Genomic DNA, 26,368 nt, shown 5'->3' with positions numbered 1-26,368 from the left:
ACCAGCATCTGCTGTCACCTGAATTTTTGATCTTAGCCATTCTGACTGGTGTGAGGTGGAATCTCAGGGTTGTTTTGATTTGCATTTCCCTGATGATAAAGGATGTTGAACATTTTTTCAGGTGCTTCTCTGCCATTCGGTAGTCCTCAGGTGAGAATTCTTTGTTCAGTTCTGAGCCCCAGTTTGAATGGATTATTATTAGCAACGCTCTTATTGGCAATTCAGTGCGTCGAGTTGTTCTTAACGCTTCCTCTCTGTGTAGATATCCACGCTGAGTGGAGTCTTTCTTTTTCCTCAAGCAGATTTTCGGTGTTATGAATCTTTTCAAAGAACTAGTTTTTAGTTTATTTATTTTCTCTCTAGTGATTTTTTTCTTAGAGTGTACCAATTTCTGCTGTCAACTTTATTTCCTGCCTTTTGCTTGTTTTGGATTTGATTTGTCTTCCTTTTTCTAAGTGCTTAAATTACAAATGTAGAAAATTGGATTGAGTCCTACATTTTCCATTCCCCTCTTCCTCCCTCCTCCTCCTCTTCTTCCTCCTCCACCTCTTCTTTCTCTTTCTTTTTCTTTTTCTCTTCCATTTTTCTCTCTCTACCTCCCTCCCTCCCTCCCTCCCCCTCTCTCCTCTTTCTTTCTTTCTTTCTTTCTTTCTTTCTTTCTTTCTTTCTTTCTTTCTTTCTTTCTTCTTTCTTTCTTTCTTCTTTCTTTCTTCCTTTCTTTCTTTCTTTCTTTCTTTCTTTCTTTCTTTCTTTCTTTCTTTCTTTCTTTCTGTGATTTCTACCCATTTTCAGCTTTATTGGGTCCTCATTTCTGTAGTCTGACGATGCGCCTGGCTGTGTTATTTATTGCTGCATGCTCCATTAGCTGGAAGGTGTGCAGTTTTAAAGCAATGGTAAACATATTTTGTATTGGAGATGCTTTGCGAAGTGGCTCTGGCTCTGTTCTCTCTTGGCACTGATGTTGGCCAGGGCTGCTGTCAGCCAAGCCTGGGGCACCATTTTCAAGATAGACTTCTCACATCTGCCAAGTGAGACTCAGAGATCTACTGACTGACTGCCTTCACAATAGAGTAGCACATTACGAACACTAAGTCTCAGAGGTCATGAGGCCATTCCACACTAAGTCTCAGAGGTCATGAGGCCATTCCTTCCTCATTCTCTAGGTCACACAGGCCAGACCTGTTCACCATGAGCTTTGTACACAAAGCTATGATTTCCGGTGTCACCAGGGTCCATCTCGAAGAATAGCCACTATGCATTAAAGGCTGTTTTCTCTGCCATTTTCACCCAACATTTTACCACAGCATCCATCTCTCTTCTGAAATCCCTTGTCATTTTGTCACCAGAACATTTAAGATCGCGATCTTTACTTAAATTCCTTGTTTAAAGGTCCCTGTCTCTAGATTTTCACTGGATCTCGTTCCATCAGCTGTTTTTCTTTCTTTTTGTGTGTGTTTTCCTGTAATTTCCCACTGAATTCTTCCCTTTAGATTGATGGTTTATGGAATGGCATTCCATCCAAGAAGTCAACCTGCCGGTGAGTTTTGCTGTTTCCATAGTGACTCAAGGTCTGCCACTAGCTCCGAATGTCTCTGCATCCTTTGTCCTTGCTTCATGAGCCTCTCTCAGCAGCAGCCACTTGGCTTCTGTATACTTTTGCCACCAAGGAAAGCTCTGCCTGCCGTCCAGCTGCACCCAGACTTTCTGGGTCCTCACATTAGCACACTCTGCACTTACTATGGCCCCTCTCTTGGTCTGTGTAATTTTTATTACATTTTGTCATCAGTATCTATCAAGAAAACAAATCAAATCACAAGAGCCTTTGCTTTGACTCATCATGGATGAAGGCACAGAACAAACAAACACAGCAGCCTTCTTCCCCTTGGCTCATCACAAGTAATTCCCAAGACTTTCAATGGCTGCCTGAAGCTGTGGAGGCCAGCAGAGCCTGTATATCCATGTTCTCCATACACATACATACCAAGGACAAAAGTAACATACAAACTGCTGTCTACATCCCAGGCAGACGTGGAATTCCAAGGTTTTTCTTTATTTATAAGCTGCATCATAACACTAGTACTTGACATAAGGAAAGTGGGCTAGACATGGAGTCGCACATCTCTAATTCGCTAGTCACCGGGAGGACTGAGGCAGGATGATTATCTTGGGTTTGGGATGCTTGGGCTATATTAAGTGAGCCTGAGGCCAAACAGAACCCCCGTTTATGCAAATACTCCATGTTAACAATGTTAGAAGCTGGGGTGAAAATCTAACTCAGTTGGTAGAACGGCTTAGATTCCCAAGGCCAAGTCCCATCCCGGGACCCGGGTGGGTGCATGTCTGTAATCCCAACACTTGGGAGGTGGATGCAGGAAGAACAGTAGGTCAAGGCTGTCCTTGGTTACATATCAAGTTTGACGCCAGCCTGAGGACCAAACAGTTGTACTTAGTAATACATCCATTTTCCACGTCTTTATCATACTGACCTTCACAGCTATGCATTTGTGCAGGTTGGGAAATCACTTACATGTATACCATTCAATCATTAACTATAATTTTTTACAATTGAGCATTAATGCCCAGGAAACAATATAGTTTAGCACATTGAGGTAATCTTTGTGGATTGAAGACTGAAATAGTTACGACTGTAAATGGGCATACTATTGATTGACTGCTAAAGGTTTGTGTCTAAAATAACTTAATGGGAGCTCACTGGGCTGCAATGCGCTCCTTGTCCTGGGCTTGTGTAAATGCAGGTTGGTCTTAGCCAATTATAAAGGGTCACTGGGTACTCCTGGGTAACAAGGGATTTTCCACTGGGTTGTCAAGTGACACCACTGCTCAGACTTCAGCCAATCAGATCATCCCATGCAAGCCTTCTCTGCACATCCCAGTGACAGAGCCCCAGGCCCTCCTGGGTTTGGTGATGCCTGCTTCAGGGATCATGGTTTATTTAAACTGTTAAAAGTTTAATGGGCCTCAGTTTGTCTTTTCAAGTTCTTGTAAAGCTTACTGTAGTGCAAGGCTCAGCAAACCTTCTCTTTAAGGTCTGGGCCATAAATAGTCTAGGGTTTGAGAGCTGGGGAAGAGTCTCTATGGCGTATTTTTTATTTGTGTTTGTTTGTGCTTTAAAATCTTTCATTGTTGGTTTGGAGCATGGAGGGGCTCCACTGACTCAGGGCCGTGTTTGTTGACTCCTGCTGACTATGCAGAAGGTTCTCGCTGCTGCCAGGCCCTCTGAGAGCCCGTCCCCAGCCCACCACTTCTAGTCTAGGTTGTTCTTTAAAAAGCCATAAGCTCTGGGTTTCAGAGCTCAGCTTTGTCCTTAAAGTGACCTTCAGGATTTGTAGGAGACTGGCTCTAAGACCCTGTTCTGAATACCGAACTCTGAGACCTTTGTATGGCATGGTGTAGTATTCGCACAGACATTATACATACCCTGCCATATGCTGTAAGTCATCCCTAAATGATTTATAATATTAATACAATATACAGACCATGTGAATAGTGTCTATATTGCCTAACTTAGGCTATACATTCTTATTAAAGGCATTTTAAAAAATATTATTTGAATGTTAGGGATAGAATTCAGGGCCTTGTACAGCATCCTACCACTGAGCTGCATCTTCAGAGCACAAGAATGATTTCTCAAATACTAAATATGCAATTTAGTTGACTTGTTACTACAAAGCAACTAAACACCCTGTTGGTCTCTTTATGTAGAAGTTTGACTCTTACGGGATTGATTTCTAGATAAAGTTTCCAAGCCATTGCCCCTCAGATACCTTCTGTCAATAGAAGGAAAATTTGCTGACTGCTGGACCTCTTGAGTTTTAATTCCTAACAAGTAGGAACCTGGGTTTAAGCAACAAAGACTTAGTGTCACAGATGTCTGCATGCTGAGTCTCAGGGCCTAGGTGTGCCCTGTCTGGCTTACAAAGGGTCGAGGCTGTTAAGAAACCACAGGAAAGTGCCTTCAAGCAGAAATAATTTGTTCAGGAGTGAGAAAAAGGGTTATAATCCAGATGCAAGCTATAGCACAGTGTAGGTGCCCCACACAAGGGAAGCTTTGGCAGTGTAAGGGAGAAATTCAAATAAGTCACTTCCATACACAGTCCCAGGGCCTTAGGCACTGACTGAAGCAGGGGCTGACATTAGCTGGCTGGAGGTGAGGCTACTGGAAGAACACTTCCAGTAGTCTGTTTGATACCTCACAGAATGTTCCAGAGAAACCTCGACACAGAAGTCTGTATGTACAGTGAGCGTGAGTAAGGCATGTGGCTGTGAAGGTTTTCTGGTGGGGCTTTCTAGAAAGTCCTTGAGGCAGTTCTTATCTTCTATACGCAAGGCACCAACTCTCTCCCCCTTGTCTTCTTGGCTCTGAGTTTTGTCTGTACCTGACAAAGAATGACTTTATCTTGGTATCAGCTGTCTTCTCAGAGCTGCAAGGCAGGTGGCGATGGGCAGAGATTGTGTGTGGACTGAGGCCCTGGGCAAGGTTTCTGAGGTGTGTCACGGTGAAAACCACCTTTGGGGGAAGAAGGTTCATTTGGCTTTGTCACGCATCGAGGGTATGGTGGTTTTGGCTTGAGTCTTAATGGTGTCACTGAGTGTGGAGGGGGAAGATGAAGAGAGGGGCTTCCTGGATATTCTTGATCCACTTGGTAATCAGAGAAGTCTGTCGTATCTCAGAGTGCTCATGGCTCCAGACCGTAAGGAGTACAAGCTCCACAGTGGCCCGTGCACAAGGCCCCCTCCGCTCGATGGTCATTTGGAAGAACAGAGCTTCATTATTTGACTTGCAAAATGTGAAAAACATTCTGTCCATCTTTCCTTTCACCAGAACCTGTATTTTTCTGATAATTCCTTCTTGTTCTGTTCACAGTGGCTTCACAGGAGGCCTGGTTTCTTGTTTCTGTGTATTTATATATTTTCTCTCTCTCTCTCTCTCTCTCTCTCTCTCTCTCTCTCTCTCTCTCTCTCTCTGTCTCCTCCACCTTTGCCTCCCTCTCTTCTTCCCCTCTTCCTTCTCTCTCTTTCTGCCTCTTTACTGGGGACATGTAAAGCTCTCAAGGATAAAATGCAATCAAGGAATAAAATATGTTAGCATATAATATGAGACAGAGGCAAGTTTTTCTTTGTGGTTATGCAGTCATGTACTGCATGACAAACTGATGTGTCCCATAGACTATTGCCATGGGACTGATAAGATTATATGAGAGCTGAAAGATCTTCATCAGCCATTGGTGCCCCAACACCATACAGCAATGTGTCAGTCATGCCTCTGGTGATGCTGTACAGACTGATCTATGCTGCAAGTCTTATGCTAGCAGGACAGTTACTTTCAGTACACAAGACTTAACCATCATAACAAGCAAAATGGTAGTGTATGTGTGTTTACCATAGCATACCTCTCTCTCTCTCTCCCTCCTTCCCTTCCTCTTTCTTTCTTTCTTTCTTTCTTTCTTTCTTTCTTTCTTTCTTTCTTTCTTTCTTTCTTTCTTTCTTTCTGATGGGATCTTACTGAGTCCAGGCTGGCTTGGAACTTACCAGGTAGTTTGGCCTCAAACTTGTAGTAGTAATTCTGCCTCCGTGGTGCGAGGGCTCCAGGAATGCCCCACTGTACCCAGCTTATACTATAATTTTAAATTATTATTTTAGAGTATAGATTATATATATTATATATGTATATCATATCATATATAACATATTATATCTATATATCTCTTTACATATATCTTGCTTTGGTGGTTAATCCTGTAATTCCAGCACTTGGGATGTTACTGAGGTAGAAGGACCAAGATTTTGAGATCAGCCTCAGTTGCATGTGTAGTTGAAGGGCAGTCTAGGCTACACGAGACCTTGTTGTACAGAACACACACACACATACACACACACACACAAACACCATGTCTTGTTTTTACATGTGGTGCTAGGGATGGATGAAATCCAGGCATATCAGGCCTCTTCTCTTCACCGCCTCAGCCGCCACCATGCCTCATGAGGGACCATGTGCAGCCTCCAATCAGGACTAGCTCTAGCTTTGAGCAGCTACATTCCAGTGTGTTTGCACAACCACAAAATAACGTCCTCATGCAGCTCTCAGAAGTATGCCTGCCATCAAGTAACACATGACTGTATTAGGTTCTGTGAGCAAATCAGGGCGATTAGTCAGGGAATGAACAAAGGGACATTAGAGTCACAGGCCGGCAGGGTACCTGCTTTGCATTCCATCTGATTGCAGGGAAGGCCTAAAAATGGCCAGCATGGTTGCCCTCCAGCAACTGATTACCCCACAAGCCCCTCGGTGACGAAGGAGCTGGAGCAATGACCTGTGTGTCTTAGATTGTGTGATCTGCAGGATCAGAAGGAAACTATCCATGGCTTTTTTTCTCTTGCGGGCCTTTGCCTTCTGAGACTGAGAATGAAGCCCACGTCCTGGGCAGGACTGTGGAAGGCAGGAGCTCTGTCTTAGTCTGGAACCCCAGGTGACAGTCCCCAGTGACAGTGAGCTGCCTTGGGGATGGGAGAGGAGGAAGCTAGGAGTGGGGCATTGCCTCAGCTGGACCTGGGGACAGCCCCAGTTCTCTGATTGACATTCCCCAGGCTGGGCCAGCCAGTTTCTGGGAGAAATTTCAGGGCACTCTAGGATACAGACCACCCCTTTAAAAGGTATTGGTAGGTCAGGCTTGGTGGCTGTAATCTCTGCAACTGGGAGGTTGAGGCAGGGAGGTTACCACAAGTGCAAGACGGCTTAGACTACGCAGTGACTTCAGGGCCAGTGTACGATATGTGTAGAGGTCCCGTCTCAGCAAGCAAAGGAAACCAAAAATGTTGGTGATCCTCAAAGTCTCAGTGATAGAAAGAGGAAAACACATCTAATTCAGTTGTCCCCTAAGCCTTTAAACCCTCGCTACGTTTTTATCTATTTGCCCCCAGTTTCATGTGTATTGTTTCTATATGACCCATCATGCCAGGTCCTCACTGGTACAGTTTGCGGGACTGTTTCTATAGTCAGTAAGTAACACCATTCTTAGAGCCTGTTTCTTCTAGGGCCGTCCTTCTCAGCCTGTGGGTCGAGACCCCTTTGGGGGTCAGATAGCAGATATCCTGCATATCAGCTATCTACATTACTATTCATAATAGTAGCAAAATTAAAAGTATGAAGTAGCAACGAAATAATTTTATTGTTGAAGGTCACCACATGAAGAATGGTATTAAAGGGTCACGGCATTAGGAAGGTTGAGAACCACTGGTCTAGGGTCTTTGTAGCAGTCTACTTGTAAATACAGTGTCTGTGTGTACCATGCATTATATTATAGTAACCATAGAGGCCTGAAGAGGGCATCAGATCCCCTGGAACTGGAGTTAGCTACAGTTGTGAGCTACCATGTGGGTATTGGGGGCTCAAACCCAGGTCCTTTGGAAGAATAGCCAGCGCTCTTAATCACTGAGCCATCTCTCTAGCCCTGAAAGTAATGTTCTTATGGCTACTTCAGTACCTACTTTAGGGCTGCAGCTCAGAGGGAGAGAGTTTGCCTATTGTGGGTGACACCCTGGGTTTGATTCCCAGTTCCTCTGATTCCTAACAACAACCAAACCAAATCAGACCAGACTAGACCAGACCAGACCAGACCAGACCAGACCAGACCAGACCAGACCAGTCCAGTCCAGTCCAGTCCAGTCCAGACCAGACCAGACCAGACCAGTCCAGACCAGACCAGACCAGACCAGACCAGACCAGACCAGACCAGACCAGACCAGACCAGACCAGACCAGACCCGTACTGTGCTTCAAGCAATCACACTTGCCTTGTTATCTCCCCAAAGCATCCCTTCATGCTGCCAGTTACTGTTTAAAAGGGGATTTCATTGAAAACAGAATTTCCGGGTGAACACTCTTGCCTGACTGGCTCTTGATACACATTGTTGGATAATATTTTATCTTCCTCTCCCCCTTCTAAAATTATTTATTTTGTTTTTAGTGTATGTATATGTATGTTTTGCTTGCATGTATGTAGTCATACCATGTGCGTGCCTTCTGCTGAAGGAAGCCAGAAGAGGGCAGCAGACCCTCTGGATTACAGATGGCTGTGAGCAACCATCTGGGTGCTGGGAAACGAAACAGGGTCCTCTGTAAGAGCAACAAGTGCTCTTAACCGCTGATCCATTTCTCCTCATCCCTCCCTCCTTTTTAGGAGCAATCTATTAGTGTGGCTTGATTTCAAGTTTTCCAGTATTGTACATACTGCTTTCTAAATGGATTAAATAAGACACTGTCCCAACATTGCCTCTCTCCCTCCCCCTCCCCTTCCCCTCCCCTCCCCCTCCCCTCCTCTCCTCAACAGAGTCTCATGTAGGCCAGGTAGTCCTCAAACTTGTTATATACCTGAGGCTGACCTTGAACTCCCGACCCTTGTGTTTCTACATCCCAAGTGCTGATATTACAGGTGTGTACCACCACACTCAACCCAACATTGATATTCTTTCTTGCTTGCTTAATTTGCTCACACATATCTGTAATCCCAGTACTTGGGAAGCTAAGGTTGGAGGATCACCATTTTGAGGCCAGCCTGCTCTGCACAGTAGGGCTGTGTATCAAAACCAAAACTAAAATAGAAACAAGCCTACTGACCTTGCTGTCCTCTGAGTTTACAACAGAAAGCCCAAATCTCTGAAAAGATCCCACAGAACGGATTTTAGAAGGATAGAACAGTGAATTTCTGGGGTGGGGTTTTGACTTTGTGCTAGTTATATCATATTCATTATGGTCTACAGATTATAGGTTGTTCAGCTAATGCTTAAGGTAGAAGTGAATAGGCATCTATTTTTTTTTTAAATAAAAGTATGTTATATGGAATAAACAAATTCAAGCTAGGGAAATAGTTGATTTTATCATCAGGCTAGAACACACAGGATGGCAGCAAGGGTGGTCACGCCATGCTTGTGCAAGTGCACACACACACACACACACACTGTTGAAGACCAATCCTAGGGCCTGATGCGTGCTAAGTAAGCACTCTGTCTGGAGGCACCGGGAGTTAACGCTGCATAAACATGGAGGGATTTAACCACTGCCACATTTGTTTCCATGTATTTTTCCCTAAGTGTTCGCATGCACGGTTCTCACTGTGTGGCTGCCGTTTGCCAAGTCCTTTAGATCCCGTGTTCTGTGCTGAACACAACAGGGACTCTGCCTGTTTAAAAGGAGCATGAGGAACTCCTTAATATTGATAAGGGACCTGGGGCAGATCTCCGTGCTGGGCCGAGACAGGGACTGCTGGACTCTGGAGTTTGGGTGGCTCGTGAGAAGTCGTCCATCTTCGTTTGTTTGGTTTTCCTGGCCCTTAGGCTTCCTGCCACTCACCCTGTTGCTTTAGCCCCTGGGGAACTCCATCTGCTGACTCTGCACCCCTCTGGCTGTTTATTTTCATTTGAAAGTTGATGTCCACAGACTGAAATGCTGTGGGTGGGTGGGACCAAAAAGACTTCTTTCAGTTGACGGCTTCCCTTTTTTGAGTGGTTGTGCTGTCTTCCCATCTCTCAGAAGCCATGACAGTTGGTCGCTCACACCTGGGACACGAGTCACAGAGACTGTCCTGGGAGAGCCCTGCCTTCTCCTTGCCCTCGGTGGGCAATGCGGTGTGTACAGGGAACTTCAGAGAAATCTCCCTGCACTTGGTGGAAGGGTTGGGACAAATTCTATTGAGAGCAGCTTTAAGTCCTTCAATTCCATTAGTTAATTTAATTCCTTTAATTGAATGTACTCAGCATGTCAAGGCACTGTACTTTGGGTTTTGTTGTCTGAACTCCACAGTAGCCTAATCTGGAGTTGCTGGGAACTGAAAAATAAAATTTCATCTGGGGCTGGGGGAACAAGGGTGGTACTGGGGTAGGAAAAGGGCCAGGAACACTCGCTTCCTCCTAAGTTTTCCTGTTTTTCCTTTTCCTTCCTTAAGCTAAACCTTGAGATACATGTTTTAGTTGTAAACAAATTCCTAGTTATAGTCACTTATACAAATGAGGATTCCTTCCATGCATGGATGGTGTGCATTGTTCCCAGGGCTGGGTCAAACTGCGGACCACAGAACTTTGTCTCCCCTAACCCTTCTGCTTTCATTAATCAATGGTGGAATGTGAACTGTCTTTGTAACTTAGCCATCCTAGAGGAGTTCATTGTTGCCCCTGCAGCTGAAGAAAGCAGGGACCATGGGCACCGTGTAATCGCCCCTGGATCCTCAGCTGAGCCCTGCATGAGGACTTGAATAGACACAGTTATGGCAGAAGGTAGAAGTAGAAAAATACCATCAGTTCCTTGTAATTAATTCTATTATGCCAGGCATGGCTGTGTGTGCCTATCAGCCTAGCACTAGGGAGGCTGAGGTAGGAAGATCTCAAACTCAGAGTCATCCTGGGCCATATGGTAAGCTACAGACTGAAACACCGTCTTAACAAAACAAAACACCAAATTAAAAGAAAAAAAGCAACTCCCTAAACTCTATTGTCTGTCTCAGTCCTTAACTGGGACAGTTTCTGGTAGCAACTGTCGCATCCCACTGTCCTCAGGACCATTTATGGTGCGATCCTCTTTGTGCTGGATGCTTTTGTTGATGTCTTCCCCAGTCCACAGGCAGGGAATCCCTTCTCTAGAGATTAAGAAACGCACGGAAACCGGGCGAGGCCTTTCATTAGAGTCCCTGTGAGTGAGTGGCAAGAAGTGTCTCTCTTTCTTACATACAATGAACCTAGTTGTGGTACTTTCCTGAGAAGACATTAGACTATGTGGGAGTCATTGTTCTGCTGACTAAACAGTGATAAAATGAGAAATGAAATAACAGTTACCTCAAGACAGCCACCTCACATGCCGCCCTCGTATGCCTTTCTTCTTCTTCCAATCTCTGCATTAATTATTTCATGGGAGCCTCTAGCAGCCCTGTAACCAGGGTTTCTGGTGGCAAGCTTGTCACTTTGTCACAGAGCCCACAGTGCTGTATTTAGACGTTAGGCCTGGACTCAGGGCCTTGATATCCAGATATGATCTTTGCTTCCTGGTGGGCTTTGATTCTGTCCTCCATGGCTCCAGGCAGCTCTCTGAGAAACCCAGGACTTTCTGAATGCTAGTCCGGAGGCTCAGACAGCAGAGAGCAAGTGCCAGCTGCCCACTCCGAGGCTTGACCTGTGTACCCTGTCTGCTGACTCTTCAGTCCTTGGCCACATGGCACCAGTTCTGCATGATCTTCCTTCACGTGGTGAAGAAAATGGAGTATTTGTTTCCATACCTCAGGCAATAGGAGCGAGAGGAGAACTAGCCTGAAGGTCGTAGTTTTGACTCAATTTCCTTCTGTCCCAAACCCAACTGTCCATGTCTACCAGCACAGGAAGAGGCTCAGTTGTGAAAACAGACTATCCACCCCACCCCCAAATGCCAAGGGGCTAGCTGGTTCCCATTCTCTTTTGCGGCCCAGGGTCCTCTCAGCTGACCCCACCTCAGAGTCCTGAGGTTCCCTAGGGCCTGTCATCCTTGACAACTCAGATGCCTCAGACAACTCAGACACATTTTACTCACTGCTAGGGCCTAGGATGCACAGACATCCTGGTAGGGTGTCCTCTCCCCACTACACCCCTTTGCAGGGGTTGCCTTAGTGAGTGAGGCAGGAATGTGCTTGTGGGAAGCTGCTATGGGACTTGAACCCCAAGTTTCCTCAGGTCTGACCTTTCTGTGAGGTGAGCCAACTCATTTCTTCATTGTTCAAGGCAGATCGGATTAGGTGTTTGATTGCTTTTGTCTGAAAGCACTTGCCTGGCACATACTGTAAATTACATGCTGACCCAGACATGACCTTCTAGAAGGCTGCCTGGTCACTTTAGAAGCTTGGTGGCAGGACTGGAGGTGTGAAATATTGCTTGTTTGTCTACAGGTGCGTATAAGGAAGATTAAAGTCAGGTTGTGTTTATAAATCACTATTGGGCTTGGATTTGAATGGTGTGGATGGATATATTGAAAAGAAAGCTCCTAAATTTACGCTTGTTTTTTTTTTTTTTCCTACCTGATACTGTGCTTCGTTTCTTGAAGGAAATGCCCTTTATGCATTAAGATTTCTGAGGCAACCCAAAGCTCCAGAAAATTGGCTTTTGTTGTATTTCCAGCAGATACTGTGGAGTAGGGTGAGCACCCTGGCTGTGGACGTGGATTGTGATACCAGTGTTGTCTGTGACGGAGCTCAACGTCAGCTCTCTCCGTGTTCCGCTGTCACACACGAGTGTCTGGAAGCCTCATTAGCCTCTCACCTAGCACACTAGGAATTGGGTGGCGAGGTACAGCAAAGAAGGAGGCACTTCTAGAACGAAGCCTTGCACAACAGGTTCTAGTATGTTCCACGGATGGCTAAGGAGGCAAATCCTACCAGGGGTCATGGGTTCATACCAAAGATAGCTGAATAGCTGAGGCATGGTTTCAACATGAAAAATAAGTTCTGAGTAGATGTGGGATTGGGAGAAGCCCACTGATTGCAACACTGGAAAATTTTCAGCAATTTAGCTTCTTTTGTGAAATTCAAGTAGTTAGCATGTTTTAGTGTAGATAAAGGAGCGTGGCTGTCAAGGCAGTGATGTCTGTTGCTCCAGGTATTTTAAGGTGAGGCTGGTAGCATTCTAATGAGAGAATCTAGACATGCGAAATGGTATAGAATTATATAATGGGAACATCAGGTTTAAGAGCTAAACAAAGCAAAACAAAAAAACCAATGCTGGCTGCTGAGATGACTCAGCAGGTAGGGCACTTGCTTGCTGCCAAGCCTGATGAACAGTTGGATCTCTAGTATTCAAGGGAGATCTGACTCCCACAAATTGCCCTCTAACTTCCACATGTGCATCATGGTATGTTTGCATACATGGGAACACACATACAATATAAATTAAAAATTAAAAACCCAACTTCACAAATATGTTTCCTCAAAGGGTCACTACATGATGTTAAATAAAAATTAAAGAGATTTTTTTTAAAAAATTGGTTCAGTAGAAGGGTGGTGGAGAGAAATTACCCTTCAGAAGAGCTTTGCTAGGACAGATAACAGTCTCACTGCCATGGTCTCTCGGCGCCCTGGATGGGGAGGGCAAGCTTTCTAGAGAAAAGCTTTGTTAGATGGAGCCAGCACAAATAGCAAGCCAGAGTCCTAAAGAGGTAGGGCCTTCTGTTCTGGAGGACAAAGGAGTTTCTTTATCCTGTAGGTTTCAGGGACCTTCCTACCTGCTAGGTGACACAAGGCACGAAGGCATTAGATAAAAGTAAAGTTTAATTTAAGACTATCTTGGGTCTGCATATCAGAAGGCGCTAGGCTAGCAGATGCTGGGGAAAGGAGAGCCACAGAAGGCTAGCTTTTTAACCATCCAGTGAGCAGCAGCTTGAAGTGGCTTGATTTCTGAGCTAAGACAGCAGCAGCTAGAGGGACTTAGCCAAATGTGAAACCTGCCATTTTGGGTGGGTTTTGTGGTTGTTGTTGTTGTTTGTTTTGTTTTTGTTTTTGAGACAGGGTCTTTCTCTTAGGCAGGCCTGCAACTCACTAGGAAGCCTGTGTTGGCCTTGAACTTATATCAGTCCCCACGGTTCAGCCACCTAAGTGTTGGGATTGCTGGCATGAGCCACAGTGACTGCACACACACACACACACACACACACACACACACACACACACACACACACACGTGTGTGTGTGTGTGTGCATGTTTCAGCACTGAGGTTCATATCATGCCTTGCTCATGAGAGCTATACACTGATGTGTACTTCCAATCCTAATGTTTTCATTACAGGTAAATGCAGCCATAGATTTGTACTGGATGATTCTGAATTTTATATGAATGTTCTCCTTCTGTGTTATTCTGCAACTTGTCTTCATTCAGTGCCATGCTTAAATATTACACATGTAGTTTGTCTCTGTTGACAGGCCCCTCAGCATCCTTAGCTTATAATAACCTGAATTATAAAGAATGCCCAAAGCCAGGCGTGGTAGTACCTGACTGTAATCGAGAGGTACGGGCAGGCAGGCAGGAGGATCAGAAGTTCAGGCTAGCCTGGGCTAGATGAGACTCTGCCTTTTTAAAAATTTTTTTAAGATTTATTTATTATATGTAAGTACACTGTAGCTGTTTTCAGACACACCAGAAGAGGGCATCAGATCCCATTACAGATAGTTGTGAGCCACCATGTGGTTGCTGGGATTTGAACTCAGAACCTCTGGAAGAACAGTTAGTGCTATAAATGCTGAGCCATCTCTCCAGCCCAAGATCCTATCTTGGAAAAACAAAAACATTGTATACATTTATGAAATTCTCAAAAATTTAATAAAGTATTATCTTTAAATAATAAAAAAGAACACTTTAGTGAGCATTCACACATTTATATAAATATTTATATTTGTATGAATAATTAAGTACACATGAGAGCAACTTACGCACACACCATACACACACAATTTTTTGGAGCATTCCAATTAATTTTCTCACCAGAATTACATGAGAGATGTAAATGCTTGCCACTCTGATTATGATACGTAGTGACCTGTTCTTCCTTTATCTGAAAGCCTGATTATTTGAGGCACTTTTTAAATTCTTCTTTGCCTATGGCTCAGAACCTGTTTTGTTCTTTTAAGCAAAATCTTTTAACTCTTTTTTTGTTTTGTTTTGTTTTTCGAGACAGGGTTTCTCTGTGTAACCCTGGCTGTCCTGGAACTCACTTTGTAGACCAGGCTGGCCTGGAACTCAGAAATCCACCTGCCTCTGCCTCCCGAGTGCTGGGATCAAAGGCGTGCGCCACCACACCCGGCCTTTTAAATCTTCTTAATGATTCATACTAAATGCATGTAAATTGTACATACTAACTCCTTTGTCTTAAGGGTGCCCTGCTGTGTTCTTGGTCTCTTTTTTTCTTTTTGTATATAAATCATCATTTCCAATATGACTAAATTTATTAACATTTTTCCTTTATCTCTTGTGCCTTTTAATGTTTGTTTAAGAATTTCTTGTCAACTCTGCCAGTAGGACAGCTGGAAACCCTTGAGGTCCTGACTTCAGGAGGCATGTAGATTGTAGCTGCCAATATTCTGGTAAGCTCGTTATGGGTGAGTGCCAGGCCTCTCCTGAGAAGAGATGCCCAAACTCTTAAGCAAGTAGGCGTGTGTGAGCCACCTGCCTGGGAGTGGCCACAGTGTGAGCTGCGCCTGTCTTTTCTTTCTCTCTTTCTCAAGGGCTGAACTGTCTTCGCCAAGGCCCAGGGGAAGTGTCACAAGGCTTGCTCAGGGCTCTCTTTTTTTTTTTTTTTAAGGGAGAACATGAAACCCACCCTCCCAGTTTGTCCACTCCAGAGGGGTTCCTAGGAACTCTTTATCCCAGCCCACCCCAGGAAACCTAGCACGCTGGGGTGCTCTGACTTAGGGTTGAAGCTGCTGTGTCTTTGTTTGAGTGACTGGCCTGAGTTCACACAGCAGGTCAGCAGGGCGGGGAGTGGTTGTGGAACTCTGGGGCTCCTAGCTGCGTTTCCTGGCCCTGTTCAAGCTACTCCCTGCCGTGAAACTTGTGTTTATTCGTCCTTTAGCCTGCTAAACTTAGCGAATAGTTGGGATGTTTAAAAGTCTGAATCCTTTAAATTGTGGCTATTATCCAACCTTAGAATGTTTGGGAAGGGCTGATAAAGAAAGACATTATTTTGTCTTTCTACATAAATTGTTGTTGTTGGTCCAGGTTGGGCATAACTAATCCGAAAATCTAAAATCCAGAATATTCTAAAAACCCCAAGCTTCTTGAGTATGGGTGTGATGGCACAAATGGAAAATTTTACACTACTTTCTCATAAAACATAATTCTATTCACATGAATGCTCAACACTTTCAGGTATGTGAGGAAGGCACAGGTGAGTGGGCTTCTGTCATGGGGACAGCATGCTTGAGACTGTCAGTGGAGGAAGAGGAAGGCTTAGTTTAGCTCAGTCTCAGAGATTTTGGTTTGTGCCTTTTAGAGCTAAAGCTGTTACAGTGGTTCCCAGAAGGGAAGTGGGCATGAGATGGCCCTGTAGGTGAGCTTTTTTAGGGTAGGTCCTTGGCCACAGGCAGTCAGGATCTGGCCTTGAGATGGAGAACCTTGGGGGAGACAGGCTGTGTAATGAAGGTCCTGTGTAATGAAGGAAAGGGCTGTCAAGTCCCAGAACGTGAGAAGAGCTATGGCCTTACACCACAGGTAGCACCAGGCATCCTAAAGGAGAGAGAGCCTTCAGTTTTACAGAACAGGAACTGTGTAGTGTTGGGTCTTACATGACGCAGCAGGGTCATGAAGAGATGGTGAACACACCTTCAGTTCTAACAGTTCCCTTCAAATCCCAGGGAGCAAGGTGGTGTCCTTGCTCTTATAGGATTAATTTTGAGGAGGGGGGCGTGACCTTACACATGTCTTAGAAGTTACAAGGCATCAATAAGAGTAAAGTTATGGGAGTGGAGACATGGTGAGGAGGTTAAGAACTCTTACCACTCCTGCAAAGAACCCGAGTTCAGCTCACAATGAGCTCCACAATGATGCCCTCTTCTGGTCTCTGCAGGGTCCTCCACCCCAGATACAGACAGACACAGACAGAGGCACACACTCGACAGAGACATACATAGACACATAGAGACACCTCCCACATAGACATCCCCCCTATATACACTCCACACATGTCATACCACACCACACCACACCACACCACACCACACCACACCACACCACACCACACCACACCACAGATAAGTCGTTTGTATTGAGTTTGAGCAGTGGTGGGAGGGTGCTGCGGTTGTCAGAGGAGGGAGAGAGCCCCATAGGAACTGTAGGCTCACAGCATGCCCAGCTTTCCTTGGGGAGGGAGCGACTGATTTTTGACAGAGAGGGGGACAACTAGAAGGTCTAATGATATACAATGACCACTTGACCTTGTTGCTTTGGGCCTGCTCCTTCTCAGCCAGTCACTTCTGGAGTGTGTAGCAGGGATTTGTTCTCTTCATAGCAGCCAGGAAACAGTCTTGGGCACCAGAGTTCCCATACCCTTCCAGGGGACCAGTCCCACTGGCCAACTCCTTCCAAATATCCCACCTCTTTAAGTGTTGTGTAGCATTTTCTTCCTGAAGCATAGCAGACATGTTTGTGTCTTTTCACACTTTCAGAATGCATTGAATAACAATAAAGCCACAAGGTACCTCTTGTTTGTGATTTGACAAGTAGTCTTGATAGCCCTTTATAGCTGGCCAATGGCAAACATAGATTCTTTTATTATACTCTTAATTACTAGAATAAACACTAAGATCACCTCACTCACATAGTATTATCTATCTACATATGTATGTAGATTAAAGAATGGCAACAGAGGGGTTAAAGAAGTTGGAAGCAGTCAAAGAAGGCTTACTGGGGGCAGAAGCAGAGCTGACACAAAATGCAGAGAGTCATTGTGGGTGCTTCAGTAAGACACAGACAAGCTGTTAGAGTCCTCAGACCTGGGGCGTAAGCAGGGGAGACAAGGCATAGGTCTGGGGGGAACTATGCTATGTGAGGCCCTGGGAACACATGGGAGCTCTCTGCCTGTCCCTCCTTTGATGCACACATTGGTGCTCAGATAACAGGTTGGCTGGGGACATAGCCATCACCTTAGGTGGCTCCCTGTTTGTAGGATCCAGGTAAAGGTACTTGATATGTGTAATGGATTATTGGGCCTTCTACCCTGATAGGGTTTTATTGCATTCATAAGCCCATGTCTCTTTAATCTACTTGGGTGAGTTTACATATAGGAATAAGCTATTTATCAGCCTGTGCCTTGGATGGTGTTAAACACTTAATGAGATACAGACAGAGTCATCCTGCCTCTGCACTCAAAATAGAGCCAAATGCTGAGTGCAGAATGGAGTTCCCCAAGGTAAGGCACAGCCTGAAAACTGCCATGCCTCACAACAGGAAGAGCATCTCTGCATATTCCCGTATGTAGGGAAAGAGGTACACAAGGATCATGCATCCCACAAGACTCACAAAGTATGTGGTAAACAGCTTCAGCGGTGAACCAAGGTATCCGTGTTGGGGTTGTTGCTGTGCCTGTAGAGAACCCCTATAAACTCATTAGTTCAGCCAACTTGACTTGGATGCTACCCAGATATGGGATCTGTGGGTACCCTCTCTATCTGGGTTGAATAGGAAGCCATACAATGTAAAGGTTCTGTACTGTCCAGTGGCTCCACAGACTGGTGGCCAATCCTTGAGACATTCTAGATCTAGACCACGCCAGGGAATAAATGAAATAGTAACCGAGTTTTTTGGTTTGGACAGGACTCCCATCACCGAGGTGTCTCAGTATGTGTTAGTAAATGTTTCAAAATCTGAAAAACACCCACATCCAAAACACTTCCAGTCCCAAGCATCTCAGATATGGGATTCTCAACTTCTACGACATAAAAAAAGGACTAAATTATATATAAAATAAACATTTGAAAAAATTTTAATCGACTAAAGGATTGGCCTGTGGGGATTTGTGGGCAGGAAGCATCATTGTCATTTTGAAAAGAGCAATGAGTGTTTCTCTCAGTGAAGGTGGCCAACTGCTGGTGGTTTTTAAAATATCCAGTGAAAAGTTCTATTAAATTCTTGAAAGTTGGGCTGGTGAGATGGCTCAGTGGGTAAGAGCACCCGACTGCTCTTCCAAAGGTCCAGAGTTCAAATTCCAGAGTTCAAATCCCAGCAACCACATGGTGGCTAACAACCATCCGTAACGAGATCTGGCGCCCTCTTCTGGGGTGTCTGAAGACAGCTACAGTGTACTTACACAGAATAAATCTTAAAAAATAAAACCAAAACAAAACAAAACAAAACAAAAAAAAAATTCTTGAAAGTTGTCTGGGATTCCTAATGTGAAATGGTATCTAGAACAAATGTGACCAATCTTCATCAGATTAAACTTTTCAGACACCGGACAGTAAATGGGAATTTTAGGAGACCTTTTTATAATAGATAGCATTTCAGAAAAGGTAATACAGCCGGGCATGGTGGTACACACCTTTACTCCCAGCACTTGAGAGGCAAAGGCAGGAGGATCTCTGTGAGTTCAAGGCTAGCCTAGTCTACATAGCTACCTCCAAGACAGCCAGGGGTACACAGAGAGATCTTGTCTCAAAAACAAAACAAAACAAAACAAAACAAAACAAACAGAAAGCTAACACATAAAGAACTGCTACGAAGCACAAAAGATCCTAGGAGTGCAGTTGTTGAGATGGCCTAATGCTTTGATAACTGATTGACACACACTATACAAGAACTCAAGTCCATGAAAGTCGGAAGCATTTCTCTCTATCCATTTGGTAAAATTCAAAGATTGTTAAAGCAGCCTTGGAGAGGGTATGCCCCCATGTTCTTAGTAGTGATGTGTGAAACTAGAGAGCTTTAGTGCCTTAGGGTCACCATGATAAATCACCGCGAACTTGTGATTTAAAACATTGGAAATGGGGTTTTTCAGTTCTGAAAGGGCCCTATTGGCACCAGCAGCTGCTCCCTCTGCAGGCTGTGAGCAGCACCACGCCTGCCCCTTCCCATCTTCTTCTCTGGAGTCAGCCTTGGTGTCCACAGGCAGATAGCGCTCCTGCTCCAACCTATGCCTCTGTCTTCACATGTCCTGCTCCTGGCACGCTGCATGTCTCTCCCACCCTTCCCCCGTCTTCTTATGAAAACATAAGACAGTGGATTTAGAGTCCACTCTAACTCGGGGTCCCGTAGGCCCTCAGAAGACCTCATCTTAACTTGGTTCCATCCATAGAAGCCCTGTGTCTAAATAGGGTCACATTTACAGGTACCAAGGGTAAGTCTTCATCATACTCTTTCTTTGGCATGTCATCTTGCTTGTTTGTTCTAAGTGAGTATATTCTGTAATTTCAGGTCTAGGTTTGGGCCCTTTAGAAGCAGTCCCCGTTTGCACAAAAGTTTACATTCTAGTGTTTATCACTGCAGTGTTTATAATGTTGAAAACTAAAAACAGCCTAAGTGTTTTTCAGAAGGAGAACACTCTGTGAGAATAGTCACTGTCATGAAGCCTGACAACCTGAGTCTCATTCCTGGGACCCGTGTGGAGGAGGGAGAGAGCCGACTTCTGAAAGTTGTCCTCTAGCCTCTGGTTCTTTACTGGCACACTATGGTATAGTCTCTCTGTCTCCGTCTCTGTCTCTGTCTCTCAGACACACACACACTGTAATTTTTAAGAGGTGAATAGAGCTAGTGTGGTGGCTCATGGCTATAATTGTAGCCTAAAGAGGAGGCTTACCAACAGCTTAAGAGCAGCCTGAATTACACAGAGAGTTCCGGGGAAGCTTGTGTGTGTGTGTGTGTGTGTGGGGGGGGCACAAAAAAACCAAAACAAAACCAAAAAACAAGCTGGGCGTGGAGGTGCATGCCTTTAATCCCAGCACTTGGGAGGCAGAGACAGGTGAATTTCTGAGTTCAAGGCCAGCCTGGTCTACAGAGTGAGTTCCAGGACAGCTAGGGAAAGCTGTCTCGACAAAACCAAAACCAAAACAAAACAAAACAAAACAAAAAAAAACAAACCAACAACAACAAAAAACAACCAACCAACAAACAAATACACCCCTGCCACTCCCCCCAAAATAAAAACCAAATGAACCCAAAACAAAAAACAAGTTGGGTGTTATGTGGGGAGGGGGATGGAGACAGGGATAGGGATGGGGGTGGGTAGAGTGGGGGGGTGTTTCAGAGAATAGAAAGCTCTGGGGTCTTACTGTAGGAGTGTGTTTTACAGTTCTCCAGAAGGAAGTAGGTTCATCTGGACTGACTTAGAACATCCAGAGACCAAGTTGCAGATCCCTTCTCTGTCTCTCCGTTACATCACTGTTTTGTTTTGTAAGACAAGGTCTTGCTGGGCAGCCCAGGCAGGCCTGATCTCTTGCTTCAGCTTCAGTAGTGCTAGGGCTGGAATGTGAGCCTCGTTGGTCAATGACCTACATGTTACTGTTTTTGTTTGTTTGTTTGTTTGTTTTTGTTTGTTTGTTTGTTTGTTTTTTTACATGTGACAAATGATAAGGCTTGGAAAAATGCCCCTGGCAGTACTGGCAGTAGTGATCCTGAGGGCAGGTGAGGAAAAGCGCTGTCCTGCTGGTTATCTCTGCCCACCCTGGTCACAGGCATGTTCTGTAGAATATGTGAAGGTGTTTTATGTCTTTTGGTGTTTTGCTCTGACTTACCGGTTTGGGCCCTTTCTAGGCTGACACAGTCCTGTAAGAGGCTAGCACAGAGGGGTAGGGGAAATCTCTACTAACTCAGAAAAGGCACTGCCAACCTCCTCTTGAAGCCACAGCTAAACCAGGAAAAAGAAATATCAACTTGATATGAAAAGGATGTGGTTTTAGACATTTAATACTCCCTAATAACAATCCTTTCATCAACCGTGAGAAATTAAAAACAGAAAAGCGTGGCGAGTGACCTCACTTCCGTTCACTGTCACCTTGACATGACAGGCCAGTGGGTGTTCTTAGCTCATGCATTTCCCTATATTTCTTTCTTCTATGTAGACCTGACTGTCCCGGATCTCACACGGAAGACCAGGCTGGCCTCCAACTCAGAGATCCACCTGCCTCTGCCTCCCTAAGTGTTAGGATTAAAGCCATGCGCACCATCATAGCCTGACTCCTTTATTTCTTAACAGAAGTGCTCAGTGGGCCCTCTTCAGTATCGTTCCCCCTCCCGCCCCCTTGAAGGCAGCCATCAGTACAAACTTGATGGATGCCCTTCCTGATTATACTTTAATACTCGTACACATTTAAGTTTGATTTAAATGTGACCTGCTTCATGTAGTTTTTGAACTTTGCTTCTTTACTTAGACTCTTTGCAGTCTGTTCTTACCGGCACATCAGCCCTCTTATGTTCATTCATAAGTCAGTTGGCATGACAGTGTTGTAGATTATGTAATCCCCATTTGATGGGTGTTAGGTTTTCTTGCTTGCTTGCCTTTAGATACAGTGGTGTCCCACACAGCTGTGTGTGGCCTCCTAGTGGCCACGTGACTATGTTTGTTTCGGCATGCATGCTCCGTGTTAACGTATCTGGCTTGGAGGACTTCTGTATATCCAGCTCACGTTGTCTTGTGTCATCTCATGTTATTATACTGTCCAAAACGTGTCATTCGACATAATTTTCCAACCACAGTAAAGAAATCTATCCACATGCTCTTGCTTGGTTTGTTAGATTTTGTTTTGTTTTTCAGGTGTGACATGATAAGCATGGACTTAATCTGCATATCTGTGGTTCACACTAAAAATAAAGACAGGAGCCACCTGTCTCTGTTTAAGGAGATGGCAGGAGGTGGGTTTAGCAAGGTCACAATGACCTCTAAAGCTCCGTAGCTCCTCTGGGAGACAATGGGGCATGAGGTCAGTGTAACACCTGACTCAGAGGAGGGATGCTAAAATGTCTCCAGCCTGCTGGAGGCTGAAAGAAAGTTTTTACAGGACAGATTTACTAGCTGGATGTGACTGTGCACTCCTGCACTCCAGTGCCGAGGAGGCAAGAGGGTTGACATGAGTTTAAGGCTTGCCTGGGAGACATAGCAGGTTCCAGGCCAGCCATGCTCCACGGCAAGATTCTGACTCAACAAACAAAATGAGAGGGGGTTGAGGGGAGGAAGAGAAGGAAGAAGATGAAGAGAGGCAGAGATAGGCACAGAGAGCGAGAAGGAGAGGGAGAGAGACAGAGACAGAGAGGGGAAGAGGGAAGAAGAGAAGGAAGAAGGAAAGAAAGAGACAGATACAGACATACAGAGATGGAGGGAGAGAGAGAAAGAAGAAGGGAAGGGTGAAGAGAGACAGAGACAGGCACAGACATACAGAGAGAAATACAGACATACAAAGAAAGACAGAGATGGAAGGAGAGAAGGAAGGAGGGAGAGGGAGAGAAGGAAGGAGGGAGAGGGAAAAGGGGAGGGAGGGAGAGAGAGATTGAGTTGATACCAGTTGGCTCCCACCAGAATGATACAAAGAGAGCCTCATTCACTTTTTTTCCTAAGTCAAGTCAAGCGCTGTGAGCTCCCACTAACTGCACATGGTGTGCATGTTCAGGCTGTAGTGACTGGAAAGTCCCATCTCCAACACAGGCTTGTGTGTGCACTGATCTGTCATCTCCCCCTCCCCTACAAAAATCCCACTTTTTTTTTTTTTGCAATTTTTTTATTTGAGAGGAGTTGAGTAAGACTTGCCTAAATTCTTTGTAGTGAACACATCCTGCTTTTGAAGTGATAACAGACAGACTTGGTTTTTAAAAGAGGCTTCCCACACAGGTGTCTCTGGCAATCATGAGCGATGCATGAGTGACTAAGAGCTGGCCTCAGGGATGGGAACCCGAGTTTGGTTCCCCTGTTTGTTCAAAGCCTGTGGGCTGGACAGACCTGGCTCCAAGTCCTACTACTGTTTGTGACTTAGCTCCATGAGTGCATGGCTGTTCCTCATTTATAAAACGTGGAGAAAACAGGCTGTATTATCCTGTCACTGGTCTCTTGGGCTGGTGATGAGGGAATACACGGTAGTCAGGAAGAAAAGAGGAAGAGGAATGGACCAATCATACAGTTCCCTTTAAAATGGTGCTCCTCCTACTGTGGGGAGCAGTGATCTTTCCCTAGGGTCTATCTTCTAAGGGTTCCATCTTCCAATAGTGTCATAGGCTGGGGACTAAGGCACCATCACGTGGGCCGATGGGGGTCATTTCAAATCCAAACTGTAACAAGGTTACTCTGACATCTGCTTACTTATTTTTGTGCGTCTGTCCGCGTCATGCATGTCTTGTGCATGTGTATGTCTGTGCATATGTGGGTGTGCTTGCCTGTGTGTGAGACAGCCAGAGTTGACACTGTGCCCACCTTAGTTGTTGAGACTGGGTCTCTCACTGGACATGGACTTTATCAGCTGACTGATGAGTTCCAGGGGCTGCCTGTCCCTGTGGCTTCGAGGCCCTGAGCTGGGGTTTCAGATGCACATGACCACACTCAGCTTTTACATGGGTGCTGGGTATACACTCTCAGGTCCTCATGCTTGTGCGGTGCGCACTATTCCCACTAAGACATCTCCCCCACTTTACTCTGAGGATTAAATGAAATGGCATATAAAGTGCTTGCTGTGTACCGGGTATCCTTTGAAATGCTTGGAAATATTAGTGATAATAACATACGCCAACATTTCTCTGCTTTTTCACACTTGGGTGCCATGCCGTCACCATTGACTGATATGTGAGTCTGAAGGCGGTGGGAAGGCACATTCCTGCAGGTATTAGAAAACACCACCATTTACCCACTGCCTTAGGAAGGGGTAAACCTGGTTACCGGCCCTGTGGTTGACCAGAATTAAATGAACTGCTAGACTGGAGGCTCCCGTGTGTTATGAGCCTTGCATAGCCACAGGCCCAGACAAGGCTGAGCAGACCAAGCCTGTGATGTCTTTGAGAATATGGTGAAGAGTGGGGTGACTGCTTGATTATTATCCTAAGTGTAGGCTGCTAAATGGCTTGTGCTGGTATGTAATGGCTTCCTTGGTGATGGAAGCTGCCAAGGAGATATTCACACTGGCAAGTCACTGAAAATCTTGTCTGCCTAAGAGGTTGGGAGGGTTCCAGAACGTCCCTTAGGACAGTGCTCAAACCTGCCCTCGTTTATTTTGTTGCCTGGCTCTCACGCTGCAGACTGGATCATTGCGTTTACCGTGTGAGCGCTGGAAGCACATCCCGGCGTCCACCTACTCCAAGGCCATCATTTGTATCCTTAGCCTGGAGAGTTCTGCCAAGCCACTCTCTGCCAAGCCACTGAGTCAGATGCCTGGCACAGGTCCTCAGCTCCAGACCCCCCACCATCCACCCGACTTCCTGAGTTCATTTTAGATCCATCTCTCGTTTGTCTCTTCTGACATTGATTTAGATTTCCTGAGGGTTATTCTGATTGGCTCTCCATCATTTAAAATTCTCCTATCTTTTTTTTTTTTTCTCTATCAGTAGAACACAACGCAGACTCCTTACTATGGCACTCCCTCTGGCTCTCACGAACTGAGTATCTCTTGTCTTTCACAGCCCTTGGTACTATGGAGGTGTGAGCATGGCTGTGTGTAAGGGCCCTGCCAGGTGCATCCTTTGGGGGGAGGGTTCCTGGCAAATCCCTTTATTCAGTCGGGGCAAATGGTTCCTAAGCACCGGTCCATACTAGAGAACAGAAATGAAGCTTGCTCTAGAGGATTACTATGAGTTCAAGACTAGCATGGGATACATAGTGAGACCCTGTAATGAAGGAAAGGAGAGGGAGGGAGAGAAGCAGGCAGGCAAGAGGTCCTATGATTTGAAGTAGGTCTCAAAAATGAGGTATAGGGGTCTGGAAAGATGGCTCAGTGGTTAAGAGCATTGGCTGCTCTTTCAGAGGACCTGGATTTGATTCTTAGCATCTACATGGTAGCTTACAATTGTCTGTAACTCCTGTTTCAGGGGATGTGATACCCTCTTTTGGCTTCTGTGGGCACCAAGCATGCATGTGGTGCACAGACATACAAGCAGGCAAAACATCCAGACACATAAAATACAAATGAATACATCTTTTTCTTTTAAAGTGAGGTATAGTTCTGGGAAGACAGTGAGGTCAGCAGAAAGTTTGTCGCACACTTACACATAAGGACCTCAGTCTGATCACCAGAATCCACTTAAAAATTCCAGCCATGCCTGCAATGTGGAGATAGGTAGACCCCTGGGTCTCTACTTTAGCCAGCCAGACCAGTCTACTTGGCAAACTCTAGGCCACATAGACCCTGTCAGGAAAAAGCAAGCAAGCAAGCAAACAAACAAACCAAAACAAACCAAAAAGCAGAACTAAGGTGGATAGTACCTGAGGACTTACATCTGAGATTGGCTTCTGGACCCCACAAACACAGGCCCTGATATACTCCTGCATCTACACACACAAGTGAGTTAGTTATAAAACTCATAGGCTTTGGGACTGGAGAGATGATTCAGTGGTTAAAAGTACTTTCTACTTTAGCAGAGAATTGAGTTTAGCCCCTAGCACCCATGTCAGGTAGCTTACAACCTGTAAGTCCAGATCCACTACCATCTTCTGGCCTCACATGGTGCACACACACACACACACACACACACACACACACACACACATACACACAAAACAAATAAATTACGCATTTAAAAAGCCTCACTGGGACAGGATCTTAAGACTTCTGGTGAGTGGAGCACAGCTTCTGCTCCAATCCAATTGCGCGGGACCTGAGACTGCATTAGTTAGGGAGGCAGAAACCGGCCTGAGTAGGACCACAGGCCTCATCCGGCAGGATCAGCGCCGGGGTAGC

At 45.2% G+C, this 26,368-nt stretch overlaps 1 protein-coding gene and 1 non-coding gene across 2 annotated transcripts in view; both read left to right on the top strand.

Moving 5' to 3' along the window:
* Positions 1 to 26,368, top strand: part of Cryl1 (crystallin lambda 1) — a 131,125-nt gene that overhangs the window by 47,087 nt on the left and 57,670 nt on the right. The gene's annotated exons all lie outside the window — the stretch shown is intronic.
* Positions 21,242 to 21,350, top strand: LOC115029337. Its single transcript, XR_003834897.1, has one exon. It is a non-coding gene; the product is annotated as a small nucleolar RNA SNORA26 (small nucleolar RNA).

The sequence above is a fragment of the Mus caroli genome, chromosome 14, assembly GCF_900094665.2.
Source record: "Mus caroli chromosome 14, CAROLI_EIJ_v1.1, whole genome shotgun sequence".
Lineage (NCBI taxonomy): Eukaryota > Metazoa > Chordata > Mammalia > Rodentia > Muridae > Mus > Mus caroli.
This window is presented reverse-complemented; position numbering and strand designations above follow the sequence as displayed.